The sequence below is a fragment of the Schistosoma haematobium genome, chromosome 5 (assembly GCF_000699445.3).
Source record: "Schistosoma haematobium chromosome 5, whole genome shotgun sequence".
NCBI lineage: Eukaryota > Metazoa > Platyhelminthes > Trematoda > Strigeidida > Schistosomatidae > Schistosoma > Schistosoma haematobium.
The window spans coordinates 2,766,165-2,786,444 of NC_067200.1; positions in this window are offsets into that span (position 1 = coordinate 2,766,165).

Sequence of the window (20,280 nt, forward strand, 5' to 3'; positions counted from 1 at the left end):
ACAAGGTTAAAATGTGACTCAAGAAGGATGAATAGACTGGTCGGTCCGAAACCTAGAATGAATGAGCGATCGAGCGTACGAGCGAGCGATAGTGTGAGTGAGTTAGTGATTGAGTGAGTTAGTGATTGAATTAGTGGGATGAGTGTGTCATGAGGAATGTGTTTTGATGTTCCCCATTGGATTGTTCGAGTGAGGTGGAGAGTGGATGGCAGCCGAATGTTCCGGTTTCCCGTTATCATGGTTGTGGTCAGCCAGTGATTCGAGTTCGGTGTTGGCAGTGTCGGTTTGCTGATCATCAGAGTTGATGTGTAATTGTATGATATGTGTGATAGTTGTGTTACTGTGGTATATGTTTGTGAGATAGTAGAGTAGGTGACGATTGTGCGTTATGTGTATGTGTTTATGTTTGTCGGAGTTGGGTGTTGTGTGGGACGAGGTGTATGTGAGCGTGTATACATGCGCCCGCGTGGCCTAATGGATAAGGCGTCTGCCTCCTAAGTAGAAGATTGCGGGTTCGAGTCCCGCCGTGGGTGTGGATTTTGTGGATATACGAAATTCCGAATCTCACCGAACCACTCCACATCTACTGCACGTCAGTATCAATCGTCAGATAGATCACTGACTGCTTCTGTCTGGTGCATGGAATAGGAGCGGAGGGTCCGATCAGTCGGCGCACACCGACTCGCGGTAAGTCCACATTCCTCTAGGTCGGTCCACCGCATACACGTCATCCACCTACAGTCTCTACTAATGATTCGCTTTCGCTATATGTCTTGTCGGTGCGACACTCATACACCGTCCTAACCTACAACCTAACTCATCATCGCTACCAAACACACACTGTGACAGATGTATCAACACACACACTCACCACTCTACTCACTCATCCACCCACTCACTGACACACACACTCGCGCTCTCACACACACACACATACACACTCTGACAACCACCACTTGAGCAGTAGTCAATGGTTGTCGCACAGACAACAAACAACTGACTGCCTCTCAGTCAACAAGTTCACTGAATCACACAACGTCACAGCGTCAACACCAGTTCCAGTCTGTGATCAGTTGAAATGCACACATTGAATAAGGAGATCATTAAAATCTCACGAACAAATGCCAAAATAATTAGAATGCAGTGATGTGTGGTGTTTGTGTTGATGTTGCAGTATATTTGTGTGTAACGCTCTTGTACTGACATGTTGCATGCTGATTCTGTGACTGTTATGTATGAAAGTGTATCCGCTCAAAATCACCTAATCGAGCACTCAGTCAGTCAGTCAGTTAGTCAGCTAGTCAGTCAGTCAGTCAGTCATTCAGTCAGTCAATCAGTCAATCAGTCGTCCAATTATACGCACGTCTCGAGTGAGATGAAAGTTTAGTGGTCCCATATCTGACTCCACTTAGATCGTTTCTTACTTTTATTGAAATGTACATGTCGCCAATCCTCGTATATAATCATCGACTTAGATCACGTTGGTGAATAACGCGATTAAACAAGTCAAATTGGATAATGGATTTTTGAATAGGTATATTTCGTACAATCGTTGATCGGAAAGCGAAGCAAAACAAAATTACGTGCAATGGAGAAGGCGAATGAGCCAACTCAATTTAGCCAAGCGTGAATCCATATTTATAGTCGAATAAAAATCAGTTACAGACATGTGACGGTGCACACACAGACGCTCGTATAAAAACAGCAGTCAAGTTTGATAAGCGAATAATTAACAAGGTTAAAATGTGACTCAAGAAGGATGAATAGACTGGTCGGTCCGAAACCTAGAATGAATGAGCGATCGAGCGTACGAGCGAGCGATAGTGTGAGTGAGTTAGTGATTGAGTGAGTTAGTGATTGAATTAGTGGGATGAGTGTGTCATGAGGAATGTGTTTTGATGTTCCCCATTGGATTGTTCGAGTGAGGTGGAGAGTGGATGGCAGCCGAATGTTCCGGTTTCCCGTTATCATGGTTGTGGTCAGCCAGTGATTCGAGTTCGGTGTTGGCAGTGTCGGTTTGCTGATCATCAGAGTTGATGTGTAATTGTATGATATGTGTGATAGTTGTGTTACTGTGGTATATGTTTGTGAGATAGTAGAGTAGGTGACGATTGTGCGTTATGTGTATGTGTTTATGTTTGTCGGAGTTGGGTGTTGTGTGGGACGAGGTGTATGTGAGCGTGTATACATGCGCCCGCGTGGCCTAATGGATAAGGCGTCTGCCTCCTAAGTAGAAGATTGCGGGTTCGAGTCCCGCCGTGGGTGTGGATTTTGTGGATATACGAAATTCCGAATCTCACCGAACCACTCCACATCTACTGCACGTCAGTATCAATCGTCAGATAGATCACTGACTGCTTCTGTCTGGTGCATGGAATAGGAGCGGAGGGTCCGATCAGTCGGCGCACACCGACTCGCGGTAAGTCCACATTCCTCTAGGTCGGTCCACCGCATACACGTCATCCACCTACAGTCTCTACTAATGATTCGCTTTCGCTATATGTCTTGTCGGTGCGACACTCATACACCGTCCTAACCTACAACCTAACTCATCATCGCTACCAAACACACACTGTGACAGATGTATCAACACACACACACACACTCACCACTCTACTCACTCATCCACCCACTCACTTACACACACTCGCTCTCTCACACACACACACATACACACTCTGACAACCACCACTTGAGCAGTAGTCAATGGTTGTCGCACAGACAACAAACAACTGACTGCCTCTCAGTCAACAAGTTCACTGAATCACACAACGTCACAGCGTCAACACCAGTTCCAGTCTGTGATCAGTTGAAATGCACACATTGAATAAGGAGATCATTAAAATCTCACGAACAAATGCCAAAATAATTAGAATGCAGTGATGTGTGGTGTTTGTGTTGATGTTGCAGTATATTTGTGTGTAACGCTCTTGTACTGACATGTTGCATGCTGATTCTGTGACTGTTATGTATGAAAGTGTATCCGCTCAAAATCACCTAATCGAGCACTCAGTCAGTCAGTCAGTTAGTCAGCTAGTCAGTCAGTCAGTCAGTCAGTCATTCAGTCAGTCAATCAGTCAATCAGTCGTCCAATTATACGCACGTCTCGAGTGAGATGAAAGTTTAGTGGTCCCATATCTGACTCCACTTAGATCGTTTCTTACTTTTATTGAAATGTACATGTCGCCAATCCTCGTATATAATCATCGACTTAGATCACGTTGGTGAATAACGCGATTAAACAAGTCAAATTGGATAATGGATTTTGAATAGGTATATTTCGTACAATCGTTGATCGGAAAGCGAAGCAAAACAAAATTACGTGCAATGGAGAAGGCGAATGAGCCAACTCAATTTAGCCAAGCGTGAATCCATATTTATAGTCGAATAAAAATCAGTTACAGACATGTGACGGTGCACACACAGACGCTCGTATAAAAACAGCAGTCAAGTTTGATAAGCGAATAATTAACAAGGTTAAAATGTGACTCAAGAAGGATGAATAGACTGGTCGGTCCGAAACCTAGAATGAATGAGCGATCGAGCGTACGAGCGAGCGATAGTGTGAGTGAGTTAGTGATTGAGTGAGTTAGTGATTGAATTAGTGGGATGAGTGTGTCATGAGGAATGTGTTTTGATGTTCCCCATTGGATTGTTCGAGTGAGGTGGAGAGTGGATGGCAGCCGAATGTTCCGGTTTCCCGTTATCATGGTTGTGGTCAGCCAGTGATTCGAGTTCGGTGTTGGCAGTGTCGGTTTGCTGATCATCAGAGTTGATGTGTAATTGTATGATATGTGTGATAGTTGTGTTACTGTGGTATATGTTTGTGAGATAGTAGAGTAGGTGACGATTGTGCGTTATGTGTATGTGTTTATGTTTGTCGGAGTTGGGTGTTGTGTGGGACGAGGTGTATGTGAGCGTGTATACATGCGCCCGCGTGGCCTAATGGATAAGGCGTCTGCCTCCTAAGTAGAAGATTGCGGGTTCGAGTCCCGCCGTGGGTGTGGATTTTGTGGATATACGAAATTCCGAATCTCACCGAACCACTCCACATCTACTGCACGTCAGTATCAATCGTCAGATAGATCACTGACTGCTTCTGTCTGGTGCATGGAATAGGAGCGGAGGGTCCGATCAGTCGGCGCACACCGACTCGCGGTAAGTCCACATTCCTCTAGGTCGGTCCACCGCATACACGTCATCCACCTACAGTCTCTACTAATGATTCGCTTTCGCTATATGTCTTGTCGGTGCGACACTCATACACCGTCCTAACCTACAACCTAACTCATCATCGCTACCAAACACACACTGTGACAGATGTATCAACACACACACACACACTCACCACTCTACTCACTCATCCACCCACTCACTTACACACACACTCGCGCTCTCACACACACACATACACACTCTGACAACCACCACTTGAGCAGTAGTCAATGGTTGTCGCACAGACAACAAACAACTGACTGCCTCTCAGTCAACAAGTTCACTGAATCACACAACGTCACAGCGTCAACACCAGTTCCAGTCTGTGATCAGTTGAAATGCACACATTGAATAAGGAGATCATTAAAATCTCACGAACAAATGCCAAAATAATTAGAATGCAGTGATGTGTGGTGTTTGTGTTGATGTTGCAGTATATTTGTGTGTAACGCTCTTGTACTGACATGTTGCATGCTGATTCTGTGACTGTTATGTATGAAAGTGTATCCGCTCAAAATCACCTAATCGAGCACTCAGTCAGTCAGTCAGTTAGTCAGCTAGTCAGTCAGTCAGTCAGTCATTCAGTCAGTCAATCAGTCAATCAGTCGTCCAATTATACGCACGTCTCGAGTGAGATGAAAGTTTAGTGGTCCCATATCTGACTCCACTTAGATCGTTTCTTACTTTTATTGAAATGTACATGTCGCCAATCCTCGTATATAATCATCGACTTAGATCACGTTGGTGAATAACGCGATTAAACAAGTCAAATTGGATAATGGATTTTTGAATAGGTATATTTCGTACAATCGTTGATCGGAAAGCGAAGCAAAACAAAATTACGTGCAATGGAGAAGGCGAATGAGCCAACTCAATTTAGCCAAGCGTGAATCCATATTTATAGTCGAATAAAAATCAGTTACAGACATGTGACGGTGCACACACAGACGCTCGTATAAAAACAGCAGTCAAGTTTGATAAGCGAATAATTAACAAGGTTAAAATGTGACTCAAGAAGGATGAATAGACTGGTCGGTCCGAAACCTAGAATGAATGAGCGATCGAGCGTACGAGCGAGCGATAGTGTGAGTGAGTTAGTGATTGAATTAGTGGGATGAGTGTGTCATGAGGAATGTGTTTTGATGTTCCCCATTGGATTGTTCGAGTGAGGTGGAGAGTGGATGGCAGCCGAATGTTCCGGTTTCCCGTTATCATGGTTGTGGTCAGCCAGTGATTCGAGTTCGGTGTTGGCAGTGTCGGTTTGCTGATCATCAGAGTTGATGTGTAATTGTATGATATGTGTGATAGTTGTGTTACTGTGGTATATGTTTGTGAGATAGTAGAGTAGGTGACGATTGTGCGTTATGTGTATGTGTTTATGTTTGTCGGAGTTGGGTGTTGTGTGGGACGAGGTGTATGTGAGCGTGTATACATGCGCCCGCGTGGCCTAATGGATAAGGCGTCTGCCTCCTAAGTAGAAGATTGCGGGTTCGAGTCCCGCCGTGGGTGTGGATTTTGTGGATATACGAAATTCCGAATCTCACCGAACCACTCCACATCTACTGCACGTCAGTATCAATCGTCAGATAGATCACTGACTGCTTCTGTCTGGTGCATGGAATAGGAGCGGAGGGTCCGATCAGTCGGCGCACACCGACTCGCGGTAAGTCCACATTCCTCTAGGTCGGTCCACCGCATACACGTCATCCACCTACAGTCTCTACTAATGATTCGCTTTCGCTATATGTCTTGTCGGTGCGACACTCATACACCGTCTAACCTACAACCTAACTCATCATCGCTACCAAACACACACTGTGACAGATGTATCAACACACACACACACACACTCACCACTCTACTCACTCATCCACCCACTCACTTACACACACTCTCGCTCTCTCACACACACACACATACACACTCTGACAACCACCACTTGAGCAGTAGTCAATGGTTGTCGCACAGACAACAAACAACTGACTGCCTCTCAGTCAACAAGTTCACTGAATCACACAACGTCACAGCGTCAACACCAGTTCCAGTCTGTGATCAGTTGAAATGCACACATTGAATAAGGAGATCATTAAAATCTCACGAACAAATGCCAAAATAATTAGAATGCAGTGATGTGTGGTGTTTGTGTTGATGTTGCAGTATATTTGTGTGTAACGCTCTTGTACTGACATGTTGCATGCTGATTCTGTGACTGTTATGTATGAAAGTGTATCCGCTCAAAATCACCTAATCGAGCACTCAGTCAGTCAGTCAGTTAGTCAGCTAGTCAGTCAGTCAGTCAGTCAGTCATTCAGTCAGTCAATCAGTCAATCAGTCGTCCAATTATACGCACGTCTCGAGTGAGATGAAAGTTTAGTGGTCCCATATCTGACTCCACTTAGATCGTTTCTTACTTTTATTGAAATGTACATGTCGCCAATCCTCGTATATAATCATCGACTTAGATCACGTTGGTGAATAACGCGATTAAACAAGTCAAATTGGATAATGGATTTTTGAATAGGTATATTTCGTACAATCGTTGATCGGAAAGCGAAGCAAAACAAAATTACGTGCAATGGAGAAGGCGAATGAGCCAACTCAATTTAGCCAAGCGTGAATCCATATTTATAGTCGAATAAAAATCAGTTACAGACATGTGACGGTGCACACACAGACGCTCGTATAAAAACAGCAGTCAAGTTTGATAAGCGAATAATTAACAAGGTTAAAATGTGACTCAAGAAGGATGAATAGACTGGTCGGTCCGAAACCTAGAATGAATGAGCGATCGAGCGTACGAGCGAGCGATAGTGTGAGTGAGTTAGTGATTGAATTAGTGGGATGAGTGTGTCATGAGGAATGTGTTTTGATGTTCCCCATTGGATTGTTCGAGTGAGGTGGAGAGTGGATGGCAGCCGAATGTTCCGGTTTCCCGTTATCATGGTTGTGGTCAGCCAGTGATTCGAGTTCGGTGTTGGCAGTGTCGGTTTGCTGATCATCAGAGTTGATGTGTAATTGTATGATATGTGTGATAGTTGTGTTACTGTGGTATATGTTTGTGAGATAGTAGAGTAGGTGACGATTGTGCGTTATGTGTATGTGTTTATGTTTGTCGGAGTTGGGTGTTGTGTGGGACGAGGTGTATGTGAGCGTGTATACATGCGCCCGCGTGGCCTAATGGATAAGGCGTCTGCCTCCTAAGTAGAAGATTGCGGGTTCGAGTCCCGCCGTGGGTGTGGATTTTGTGGATATACGAAATTCCGAATCTCACCGAACCACTCCACATCTACTGCACGTCAGTATCAATCGTCAGATAGATCACTGACTGCTTCTGTCTGGTGCATGGAATAGGAGCGGAGGGTCCGATCAGTCGGCGCACACCGACTCGCGGTAAGTCCACATTCCTCTAGGTCGGTCCACCGCATACACGTCATCCACCTACAGTCTCTACTAATGATTCGCTTTCGCTATATGTCTTGTCGGTGCGACACTCATACACCGTCCTAACCTACAACCTAACTCATCATCGCTACCAAACACACACTGTGACAGATGTATCACACACACACACACACCACTCTACCACTCTACTCACTCATCCACCCACTCACTTACACACACTCGCTCTCTCTCACACACACACATACACACTCTGACAACCACCACTTGAGCAGTAGTCAATGGTTGTCGCACAGACAACAAACAACTGACTGCCTCTCAGTCAACAAGTTCACTGAATCACACAACGTCACAGCGTCAACACCAGTTCCAGTCTGTGATCAGTTGAAATGCACACATTGAATAAGGAGATCATTAAAATCTCACGAACAAATGCCAAAATAATTAGAATGCAGTGATGTGTGGTGTTTGTGTTGATGTTGCAGTATATTTGTGTGTAACGCTCTTGTACTGACATGTTGCATGCTGATTCTGTGACTGTTATGTATGAAAGTGTATCCGCTCAAAATCACCTAATCGAGCACTCAGTCAGTCAGTCAGTTAGTCAGCTAGTCAGTCAGTCAGTCAGTCATTCAGTCAGTCAATCAGTCAATCAGTCGTCCAATTATACGCACGTCTCGAGTGAGATGAAAGTTTAGTGGTCCCATATCTGACTCCACTTAGATCGTTTCTTACTTTTATTGAAATGTACATGTCGCCAATCCTCGTATATAATCATCGACTTAGATCACGTTGGTGAATAACGCGATTAAACAAGTCAAATTGGATAATGGATTTTTGAATAGGTATATTTCGTACAATCGTTGATCGGAAAGCGAAGCAAAACAAAATTACGTGCAATGGAGAAGGCGAATGAGCCAACTCAATTTAGCCAAGCGTGAATCCATATTTATAGTCGAATAAAAATCAGTTACAGACATGTGACGGTGCACACACAGACGCTCGTATAAAAACAGCAGTCAAGTTTGATAAGCGAATAATTAACAAGGTTAAAATGTGACTCAAGAAGGATGAATAGACTGGTCGGTCCGAAACCTAGAATGAATGAGCGATCGAGCGTACGAGCGAGCGATAGTGTGAGTGAGTTAGTGATTGAGTGAGTTAGTGATTGAATTAGTGGGATGAGTGTGTCATGAGGAATGTGTTTTGATGTTCCCCATTGGATTGTTCGAGTGAGGTGGAGAGTGGATGGCAGCCGAATGTTCCGGTTTCCCGTTATCATGGTTGTGGTCAGCCAGTGATTCGAGTTCGGTGTTGGCAGTGTCGGTTTGCTGATCATCAGAGTTGATGTGTAATTGTATGATATGTGTGATAGTTGTGTTACTGTGGTATATGTTTGTGAGATAGTAGAGTAGGTGACGATTGTGCGTTATGTGTATGTGTTTATGTTTGTCGGAGTTGGGTGTTGTGTGGGACGAGGTGTATGTGAGCGTGTATACATGCGCCCGCGTGGCCTAATGGATAAGGCGTCTGCCTCCTAAGTAGAAGATTGCGGGTTCGAGTCCCGCCGTGGGTGTGGATTTTGTGGATATACGAAATTCCGAATCTCACCGAACCACTCCACATCTACTGCACGTCAGTATCAATCGTCAGATAGATCACTGACTGCTTCTGTCTGGTGCATGGAATAGGAGCGGAGGGTCCGATCAGTCGGCGCACACCGACTCGCGGTAAGTCCACATTCCTCTAGGTCGGTCCACCGCATACACGTCATCCACCTACAGTCTCTACTAATGATTCGCTTTCGCTATATGTCTTGTCGGTGCGACACTCATACACCGTCCTAACCTACAACCTAACTCATCATCGCTACCAAACACACACTGTGACAGATGTATCAACACACACACACACACTCACCACTCTACTCACTCATCCACCCACTCACTTACACACACTCTCGCTCTCTCACACACACACACATACACACTCTGACAACCACCACTTGAGCAGTAGTCAATGGTTGTCGCACAGACAACAAACAACTGACTGCCTCTCAGTCAACAAGTTCACTGAATCACACAACGTCACAGCGTCAACACCAGTTCCAGTCTGTGATCAGTTGAAATGCACACATTGAATAAGGAGATCATTAAAATCTCACGAACAAATGCCAAAATAATTAGAATGCAGTGATGTGTGGTGTTTGTGTTGATGTTGCAGTATATTTGTGTGTAACGCTCTTGTACTGACATGTTGCATGCTGATTCTGTGACTGTTATGTATGAAAGTGTATCCGCTCAAAATCACCTAATCGAGCACTCAGTCAGTCAGTCAGTTAGTCAGCTAGTCAGTCAGTCAGTCAGTCAGTCATTCAGTCAGTCAATCAGTCAATCAGTCGTCCAATTATACGCACGTCTCGAGTGAGATGAAAGTTTAGTGGTCCCATATCTGACTCCACTTAGATCGTTTCTTACTTTTATTGAAATGTACATGTCGCCAATCCTCGTATATAATCATCGACTTAGATCACGTTGGTGAATAACGCGATTAAACAAGTCAAATTGGATAATGGATTTTGAATAGGTATATTTCGTACAATCGTTGATCGGAAAGCGAAGCAAAACAAAATTACGTGCAATGGAGAAGGCGAATGAGCCAACTCAATTTAGCCAAGCGTGAATCCATATTTATAGTCGAATAAAAATCAGTTACAGACATGTGACGGTGCACACACAGACGCTCGTATAAAAACAGCAGTCAAGTTTGATAAGCGAATAATTAACAAGGTTAAAATGTGACTCAAGAAGGATGAATAGACTGGTCGGTCCGAAACCTAGAATGAATGAGCGATCGAGCGTACGAGCGAGCGATAGTGTGAGTGAGTTAGTGATTGAGTGAGTTAGTGATTGAATTAGTGGGATGAGTGTGTCATGAGGAATGTGTTTTGATGTTCCCCATTGGATTGTTCGAGTGAGGTGGAGAGTGGATGGCAGCCGAATGTTCCGGTTTCCCGTTATCATGGTTGTGGTCAGCCAGTGATTCGAGTTCGGTGTTGGCAGTGTCGGTTTGCTGATCATCAGAGTTGATGTGTAATTGTATGATATGTGTGATAGTTGTGTTACTGTGGTATATGTTTGTGAGATAGTAGAGTAGGTGACGATTGTGCGTTATGTGTATGTGTTTATGTTTGTCGGAGTTGGGTGTTGTGTGGGACGAGGTGTATGTGAGCGTGTATACATGCGCCCGCGTGGCCTAATGGATAAGGCGTCTGCCTCCTAAGTAGAAGATTGCGGGTTCGAGTCCCGCCGTGGGTGTGGATTTTGTGGATATACGAAATTCCGAATCTCACCGAACCACTCCACATCTACTGCACGTCAGTATCAATCGTCAGATAGATCACTGACTGCTTCTGTCTGGTGCATGGAATAGGAGCGGAGGGTCCGATCAGTCGGCGCACACCGACTCGCGGTAAGTCCACATTCCTCTAGGTCGGTCCACCGCATACACGTCATCCACCTACAGTCTCTACTAATGATTCGCTTTCGCTATATGTCTTGTCGGTGCGACACTCATACACCGTCCTAACCTACAACCTAACTCATCATCGCTACCAAACACACACTGTGACAGATGTATCAACACACACACACACACTCACCACTCTACTCACTCATCCACCCACTCACTTACACACACTCTCGCTCTCACACACACACATACACACTCTGACAACCACCACTTGAGCAGTAGTCAATGGTTGTCGCACAGACAACAAACAACTGACTGCCTCTCAGTCAACAAGTTCACTGAATCACACAACGTCACAGCGTCAACACCAGTTCCAGTCTGTGATCAGTTGAAATGCACACATTGAATAAGGAGATCATTAAAATCTCACGAACAAATGCCAAAATAATTAGAATGCAGTGATGTGTGGTGTTTGTGTTGATGTTGCAGTATATTTGTGTGTAACGCTCTTGTACTGACATGTTGCATGCTGATTCTGTGACTGTTATGTATGAAAGTGTATCCGCTCAAAATCACCTAATCGAGCACTCAGTCAGTCAGTCAGTTAGTCAGCTAGTCAGTCAGTCAGTCAGTCAGTCATTCAGTCAGTCAATCAGTCAATCAGTCGTCCAATTATACGCACGTCTCGAGTGAGATGAAAGTTTAGTGGTCCCATATCTGACTCCACTTAGATCGTTTCTTACTTTTATTGAAATGTACATGTCGCCAATCCTCGTATATAATCATCGACTTAGATCACGTTGGTGAATAACGCGATTAAACAAGTCAAATTGGATAATGGATTTTGAATAGGTATATTTCGTACAATCGTTGATCGGAAAGCGAAGCAAAACAAAATTACGTGCAATGGAGAAGGCGAATGAGCCAACTCAATTTAGCCAAGCGTGAATCCATATTTATAGTCGAATAAAAATCAGTTACAGACATGTGACGGTGCACACACAGACGCTCGTATAAAAACAGCAGTCAAGTTTGATAAGCGAATAATTAACAAGGTTAAAATGTGACTCAAGAAGGATGAATAGACTGGTCGGTCCGAAACCTAGAATGAATGAGCGATCGAGCGTACGAGCGAGCGATAGTGTGAGTGAGTTAGTGATTGAGTGAGTTAGTGATTGAATTAGTGGGATGAGTGTGTCATGAGGAATGTGTTTTGATGTTCCCCATTGGATTGTTCGAGTGAGGTGGAGAGTGGATGGCAGCCGAATGTTCCGGTTTCCCGTTATCATGGTTGTGGTCAGCCAGTGATTCGAGTTCGGTGTTGGCAGTGTCGGTTTGCTGATCATCAGAGTTGATGTGTAATTGTATGATATGTGTGATAGTTGTGTTACTGTGGTATATGTTTGTGAGATAGTAGAGTAGGTGACGATTGTGCGTTATGTGTATGTGTTTATGTTTGTCGGAGTTGGGTGTTGTGTGGGACGAGGTGTATGTGAGCGTGTATACATGCGCCCGCGTGGCCTAATGGATAAGGCGTCTGCCTCCTAAGTAGAAGATTGCGGGTTCGAGTCCCGCCGTGGGTGTGGATTTTGTGGATATACGAAATTCCGAATCTCACCGAACCACTCCACATCTACTGCACGTCAGTATCAATCGTCAGATAGATCACTGACTGCTTCTGTCTGGTGCATGGAATAGGAGCGGAGGGTCCGATCAGTCGGCGCACACCGACTCGCGGTAAGTCCACATTCCTCTAGGTCGGTCCACCGCATACACGTCATCCACCTACAGTCTCTACTAATGATTCGCTTTCGCTATATGTCTTGTCGGTGCGACACTCATACACCGTCCTAACCTACAACCTAACTCATCATCGCTACCAAACACACACTGTGACAGATGTATCAACACACACACACACACTCACCACTCTACTCACTCATCCACCCACTCACTTACACACACTCTCGCTCTCTCACACACACACACATACACACTCTGACAACCACCACTTGAGCAGTAGTCAATGGTTGTCGCACAGACAACAAACAACTGACTGCCTCTCAGTCAACAAGTTCACTGAATCACACAACGTCACAGCGTCAACACCAGTTCCAGTCTGTGATCAGTTGAAATGCACACATTGAATAAGGAGATCATTAAAATCTCACGAACAAATGCCAAAATAATTAGAATGCAGTGATGTGTGGTGTTTGTGTTGATGTTGCAGTATATTTGTGTGTAACGCTCTTGTACTGACATGTTGCATGCTGATTCTGTGACTGTTATGTATGAAAGTGTATCCGCTCAAAATCACCTAATCGAGCACTCAGTCAGTCAGTCAGTTAGTCAGCTAGTCAGTCAGTCAGTCAGTCATTCAGTCAGTCAATCAGTCAATCAGTCGTCCAATTATACGCACGTCTCGAGTGAGATGAAAGTTTAGTGGTCCCATATCTGACTCCACTTAGATCGTTTCTTACTTTTATTGAAATGTACATGTCGCCAATCCTCGTATATAATCATCGACTTAGATCACGTTGGTGAATAACGCGATTAAACAAGTCAAATTGGATAATGGATTTTTGAATAGGTATATTTCGTACAATCGTTGATCGGAAAGCGAAGCAAAACAAAATTACGTGCAATGGAGAAGGCGAATGAGCCAACTCAATTTAGCCAAGCGTGAATCCATATTTATAGTCGAATAAAAATCAGTTACAGACATGTGACGGTGCACACACAGACGCTCGTATAAAAACAGCAGTCAAGTTTGATAAGCGAATAATTAACAAGGTTAAAATGTGACTCAAGAAGGATGAATAGACTGGTCGGTCCGAAACCTAGAATGAATGAGCGATCGAGCGTACGAGCGAGCGATAGTGTGAGTGAGTTAGTGATTGAGTGAGTTAGTGATTGAATTAGTGGGATGAGTGTGTCATGAGGAATGTGTTTTGATGTTCCCCATTGGATTGTTCGAGTGAGGTGGAGAGTGGATGGCAGCCGAATGTTCCGGTTTCCCGTTATCATGGTTGTGGTCAGCCAGTGATTCGAGTTCGGTGTTGGCAGTGTCGGTTTGCTGATCATCAGAGTTGATGTGTAATTGTATGATATGTGTGATAGTTGTGTTACTGTGGTATATGTTTGTGAGATAGTAGAGTAGGTGACGATTGTGCGTTATGTGTATGTGTTTATGTTTGTCGGAGTTGGGTGTTGTGTGGGACGAGGTGTATGTGAGCGTGTATACATGCGCCCGCGTGGCCTAATGGATAAGGCGTCTGCCTCCTAAGTAGAAGATTGCGGGTTCGAGTCCCGCCGTGGGTGTGGATTTTGTGGATATACGAAATTCCGAATCTCACCGAACCACTCCACATCTACTGCACGTCAGTATCAATCGTCAGATAGATCACTGACTGCTTCTGTCTGGTGCATGGAATAGGAGCGGAGGGTCCGATCAGTCGGCGCACACCGACTCGCGGTAAGTCCACATTCCTCTAGGTCGGTCCACCGCATACACGTCATCCACCTACAGTCTCTACTAATGATTCGCTTTCGCTATATGTCTTGTCGGTGCGACACTCATACACCGTCCTAACCTACAACCTAACTCATCATCGCTACCAAACACACACTGTGACAGATGTATCAACACACACACACACACACTCACCACTCTACTCACTCATCCACCCACTCACTTACACACACTCTCGCTCTCTCACACACACACATACACACTCTGACAACCACCACTTGAGCAGTAGTCAATGGTTGTCGCACAGACAACAAACAACTGACTGCCTCTCAGTCAACAAGTTCACTGAATCACACAACGTCACAGCGTCAACACCAGTTCCAGTCTGTGATCAGTTGAAATGCACACATTGAATAAGGAGATCATTAAAATCTCACGAACAAATGCCAAAATAATTAGAATGCAGTGATGTGTGGTGTTTGTGTTGATGTTGCAGTATATTTGTGTGTAACGCTCTTGTACTGACATGTTGCATGCTGATTCTGTGACTGTTATGTATGAAAGTGTATCCGCTCAAAATCACCTAATCGAGCACTCAGTCAGTCAGTCAGTTAGTCAGCTAGTCAGTCAGTCAGTCAGTCATTCAGTCAGTCAATCAGTCAATCAGTCGTCCAATTATACGCACGTCTCGAGTGAGATGAAAGTTTAGTGGTCCCATATCTGACTCCACTTAGATCGTTTCTTACTTTTATTGAAATGTACATGTCGCCAATCCTCGTATATAATCATCGACTTAGATCACGTTGGTGAATAACGCGATTAAACAAGTCAAATTGGATAATGGATTTTTGAATAGGTATATTTCGTACAATCGTTGATCGGAAAGCGAAGCAAAACAAAATTACGTGCAATGGAGAAGGCGAATGAGCCAACTCAATTTAGCCAAGCGTGAATCCATATTTATAGTCGAATAAAAATCAGTTACAGACATGTGACGGTGCACACACAGACGCTCGTATAAAAACAGCAGTCAAGTTTGATAAGCGAATAATTAACAAGGTTAAAATGTGACTCAAGAAGGATGAATAGACTGGTCGGTCCGAAACCTAGAATGAATGAGCGATCGAGCGTACGAGCGAGCGATAGTGTGAGTGAGTTAGTGATTGAGTGAGTTAGTGATTGAATTAGTGGGATGAGTGTGTCATGAGGAATGTGTTTTGATGTTCCCCATTGGATTGTTCGAGTGAGGTGGAGAGTGGATGGCAGCCGAATGTTCCGGTTTCCCGTTATCATGGTTGTGGTCAGCCAGTGATTCGAGTTCGGTGTTGGCAGTGTCGGTTTGCTGATCATCAGAGTTGATGTGTAATTGTATGATATGTGTGATAGTTGTGTTACTGTGGTATATGTTTGTGAGATAGTAGAGTAGGTGACGATTGTGCGTTATGTGTATGTGTTTATGTTTGTCGGAGTTGGGTGTTGTGTGGGACGAGGTGTATGTGAGCGTGTATACATGCGCCCGCGTGGCCTAATGGATAAGGCGTCTGCCTCCTAAGTAGAAGATTGCGGGTTCGAGTCCCGCCGTGGGTGTGGATTTTGTGGATATACGAAATTCCGAATCTCACCGAACCACTCCACATCTACTGCACGTCAGTATCAATCGTCAGATAGATCACTGACTGCTTCTGTCTGGTGCATGGAATAGGAGCGGAGGGTCCGATCAGTCGGCGCACACCGACTCGCGGTAAGTCCACATTCCTCTAGGTCGGTCCACCGCATACACGTCATCCACCTACAGTCTCTACTAATGATTCGCTTTCGCTATATGTCTTGTCGGTGCGACACTCATACACCGTCCTAACCTACAACCTAACTCATCATCGCTACCGAACACACACTGTGACAGATGTATCAACACACACACACACACTCACCACTCTACTCACTCATCCACCCACTCACTTACACACACTCTCGCTCTCTCTCACACACACACATACACACTCTGACAACCACCACTTGAGCAGTAGTCAATGGTTGTCGCATAGACAACAAACAACTGACTGCCTCTCAGTCAACAAGTTCACTGAATCACACAACGTCACAGCGTCAACACCAGTTCCAGTCTGTGATCAGTTGAAATGCACACATTGAATAAGGAGATCATTAAAATCTCACGAACAAATGCCAAAATAATTAGAATGCAGTGATGTGTGGTGTTTGTGTTGATGTTGCAGTATATTTGTGTGTAACGCTCTTGTACTGACATGTTGCATGCTGATTCTGTGACTGTTATGTATGAAAGTGTATCCGCTCAAAATCACCTAATCGAGCACTCAGTCAGTCAGTCAGTTAGTCAGCTAGTCAGTCAGTCAGTCAGTCATTCAGTCAGTCAATCAGTCAATCAGTCGTCCAATTATACGCACGTCTCGAGTGAGATGAAAGTTTAGTGGTCCCATATCTGACTCCACTTAGATCGTTTCTTACTTTTATTGAAATGTACATGTCGCCAATCCTCGTATATAATCATCGACTTAGATCACGTTGGTGAATAACGCGATTAAACAAGTCAAATTGGATAATGGATTTTTGAATAGGTATATTTCGTACAATCGTTGATCGGAAAGCGAAGCAAAACAAAATTACGTGCAATGGAGAAGGCGAATGAGCCAACTCAATTTAGCCAAGCGTGAATCCATATTTATAGTCGAATAAAAATCAGTTACAGACATGTGACGGTGCACACACAGACGCTCGTATAAAAACAGCAGTCAAGTTTGATAAGCGAATAATTAACAAGGTTAAAATGTGACTCAAGAAGGATGAATAGACTGGTCGGTCCGAAACCTAGAATGAATGAGCGATCGAGCGTACGAGCGAGCGATAGTGTGAGTGAGTTAGTGATTGAGTGAGTTAGTGATTGAATTAGTGGGATGAGTGTGTCATGAGGAATGTGTTTTGATGTTCCCCATTGGATTGTTCGAGTGAGGTGGAGAGTGGATGGCAGCCGAATGTTCCGGTTTCCCGTTATCATGGTTGTGGTCAGCCAGTGATTCGAGTTCGGTGTTGGCAGTGTCGGTTTGCTGATCATCAGAGTTGATGTGTAATTGTATGATATGTGTGATAGTTGTGTTACTGTGGTATATGTTTGTGAGATAGTAGAGTAGGTGACGATTGTGCGTTATGTGTATGTGTTTATGTTTGTCGGAGTTGGGTGTTGTGTGGGACGAGGTGTATGTGAGCGTGTATACATGCGCCCGCGTGGCCTAATGGATAAGGCGTCTGCCTCCTAAGTAGAAGATTGCGGGTTCGAGTCCCGCCGTGGGTGTGGATTTTGTGGATATACGAAATTCCGAATCTCACCGAACCACTCCACATCTACTGCACGTCAGTATCAATCGTCAGATAGATCACTGACTGCTTCTGTCTGGTGCATGGAATAGGAGCGGAGGGTCCGATCAGTCGGCGCACACCGACTCGCGGTAAGTCCACATTCCTCTAGGTCGGTCCACCGCATACACGTCATCCACCTACAGTCTCTACTAATGATTCGCTTTCGCTATATGTCTTGTCGGTGCGACACTCATACACCGTCCTAACCTACAACCTAACTCATCATCGCTACCAAACACACACTGTGACAGATGTATCAACACACACACACACACTCACCACTCTACTCACTCATCCACCCACTCACTTACACACACACTCGCGCTCTCACACACACACACATACACACTCTGACAACCACCACTTGAGCAGTAGTCAATGGTTGTCGCACAGACAACAAACAACTGACTGCCTCTCAGTCAACAAGTTCACTGAATCACACAACGTCACAGCGTCAACACCAGTTCCAGTCTGTGATCCGTTGAAATGCACACATTGAATAAGGAGATCATTAAAATCTCACGAACAAATGCCAAAATAATTAGAATGCAGTGATGTGTGGTGTTTGTGTTGATGTTGCAGTATATTTGTGTGTAACGCTCTTGAACTGACATGTTGCATGCTGATTCTGTGACTGTTATGTATGAAAGTGTATCCGCTCAAAATCACCTAATCGAGCACTCAGTCAGTCAGTCAGTTAGTCAGTCAGTCAGTCAGTCATTCAGTCAGTCAATCAGTCAATCAGTCGTCCAATTATACGCACGTCTCGAGTGAGATGAAAGTTTAGTGGTCCCATATCTGACTCCACTTAGATCGTTTCTTACTTTTATTGAAATGTACATGTCGCCAATCCTCGTATATAATCATCGACTTAGATCACGTTGGTGAATAACGCGATTAAACAAGTCAAATTGGATAATGGATTTTTGAATAGGTATATTTCGTACAATCGTTGATCGGAAAGCGAAGCAAAACAAAATTACGTGCAATGGAGAAGGCGAATGAGCCAACTCAATTTAGCCAAGCGTGAATCCATATTTATAGTCGAATAAAAATCAGTTACAGACATGTGACGGTGCACACACAGACGCTCGTATAAAAACAGCAGTCAAGTTTGATAAGCGAATAATTAACAAGGTTAAAATGTGACTCAAGAAGGATGAATAGACTGGTCGGTCCGAAACCTAGAATGAATGAGCGATCGAGCGTACGAGCGAGCGATAGTGTGAGTGAGTTAGTGATTGAGTGAGTTAGTGATTGAATTAGTGGGATGAGTGTGTCATGAGGAATGTGTTTTGATGTTCCCCATTGGATTGTTCGAGTGAGGTGGAGAGTGGATGGCAGCCGAATGTTCCGGTTTCCCGTTATCATGGTTGTGGTCAGCCAGTGATTCGAGTTCGGTGTTGGCAGTGTCGGTTTGCTGATCATCAGAGTTGATGTGTAATTGTATGATATGTGTGATAGTTGTGTTACTGTGGTATATGTTTGTGAGATAGTAGAGTAGGTGACGATTGTGCGTTATGTGTATGTGTTTATGTTTGTCGGAGTTGGGTGTTGTGTGGGACGAGGTGTATGTGAGCGTGTATACATGCGCCCGCGTGGCCTAATGGATAAGGCGTCTGCCTCCTAAGTAGAAGATTGCGGGTTCGAGTCCCGCCGTGGGTGTGGATTTTGTGGATATACGAAATTCCGAATCTCACCGAACCACTCCACATCTACTGCACGTCAGTATCAATCGTCAGATAGATCACTGACTGCTTCTGTCTGGTGCATGGAATAGGAGCGGAGGGTCCGATCAGTCGGCGCACACCGACTCGCGGTAAGTCCACATTCCTCTAGGTCGGTCCACCGCATACACGTCATCCACCTACAGTCTCTACTAATGATTCGCTTTCGCTATATGTCTTGTCGGTGCGACACTCATACACCGTCCTAACCTACAACCTAACTCATCATCGCTACCAAACACACACTGTGACAGATGTATCAACACACACACACACACTCACCACTCTACTCACTCATCCACCCACTCACTTACACACACTCTCGCTCTCACACACACACATACACACTCTGACAACCACCACTTGAGCAGTAGTCAATGGTTGTCGCATAGACAACAAACAACTGACTGCCTCTCAGTCAACAAGTTCACTGAATCACACAACGTCACAGCGTCAACACCAGTTCCAGTCTGTGATCAGTTGAAATGCACACATTGAATAAGGAGATCATTAAAATCTCACGAACAAATGCCAAAATAATTAGAATGCAGTGATGTGTGGTGTTTGTGTTGATGTTGCAGTATATTTGTGTGTAACGCTCTTGTA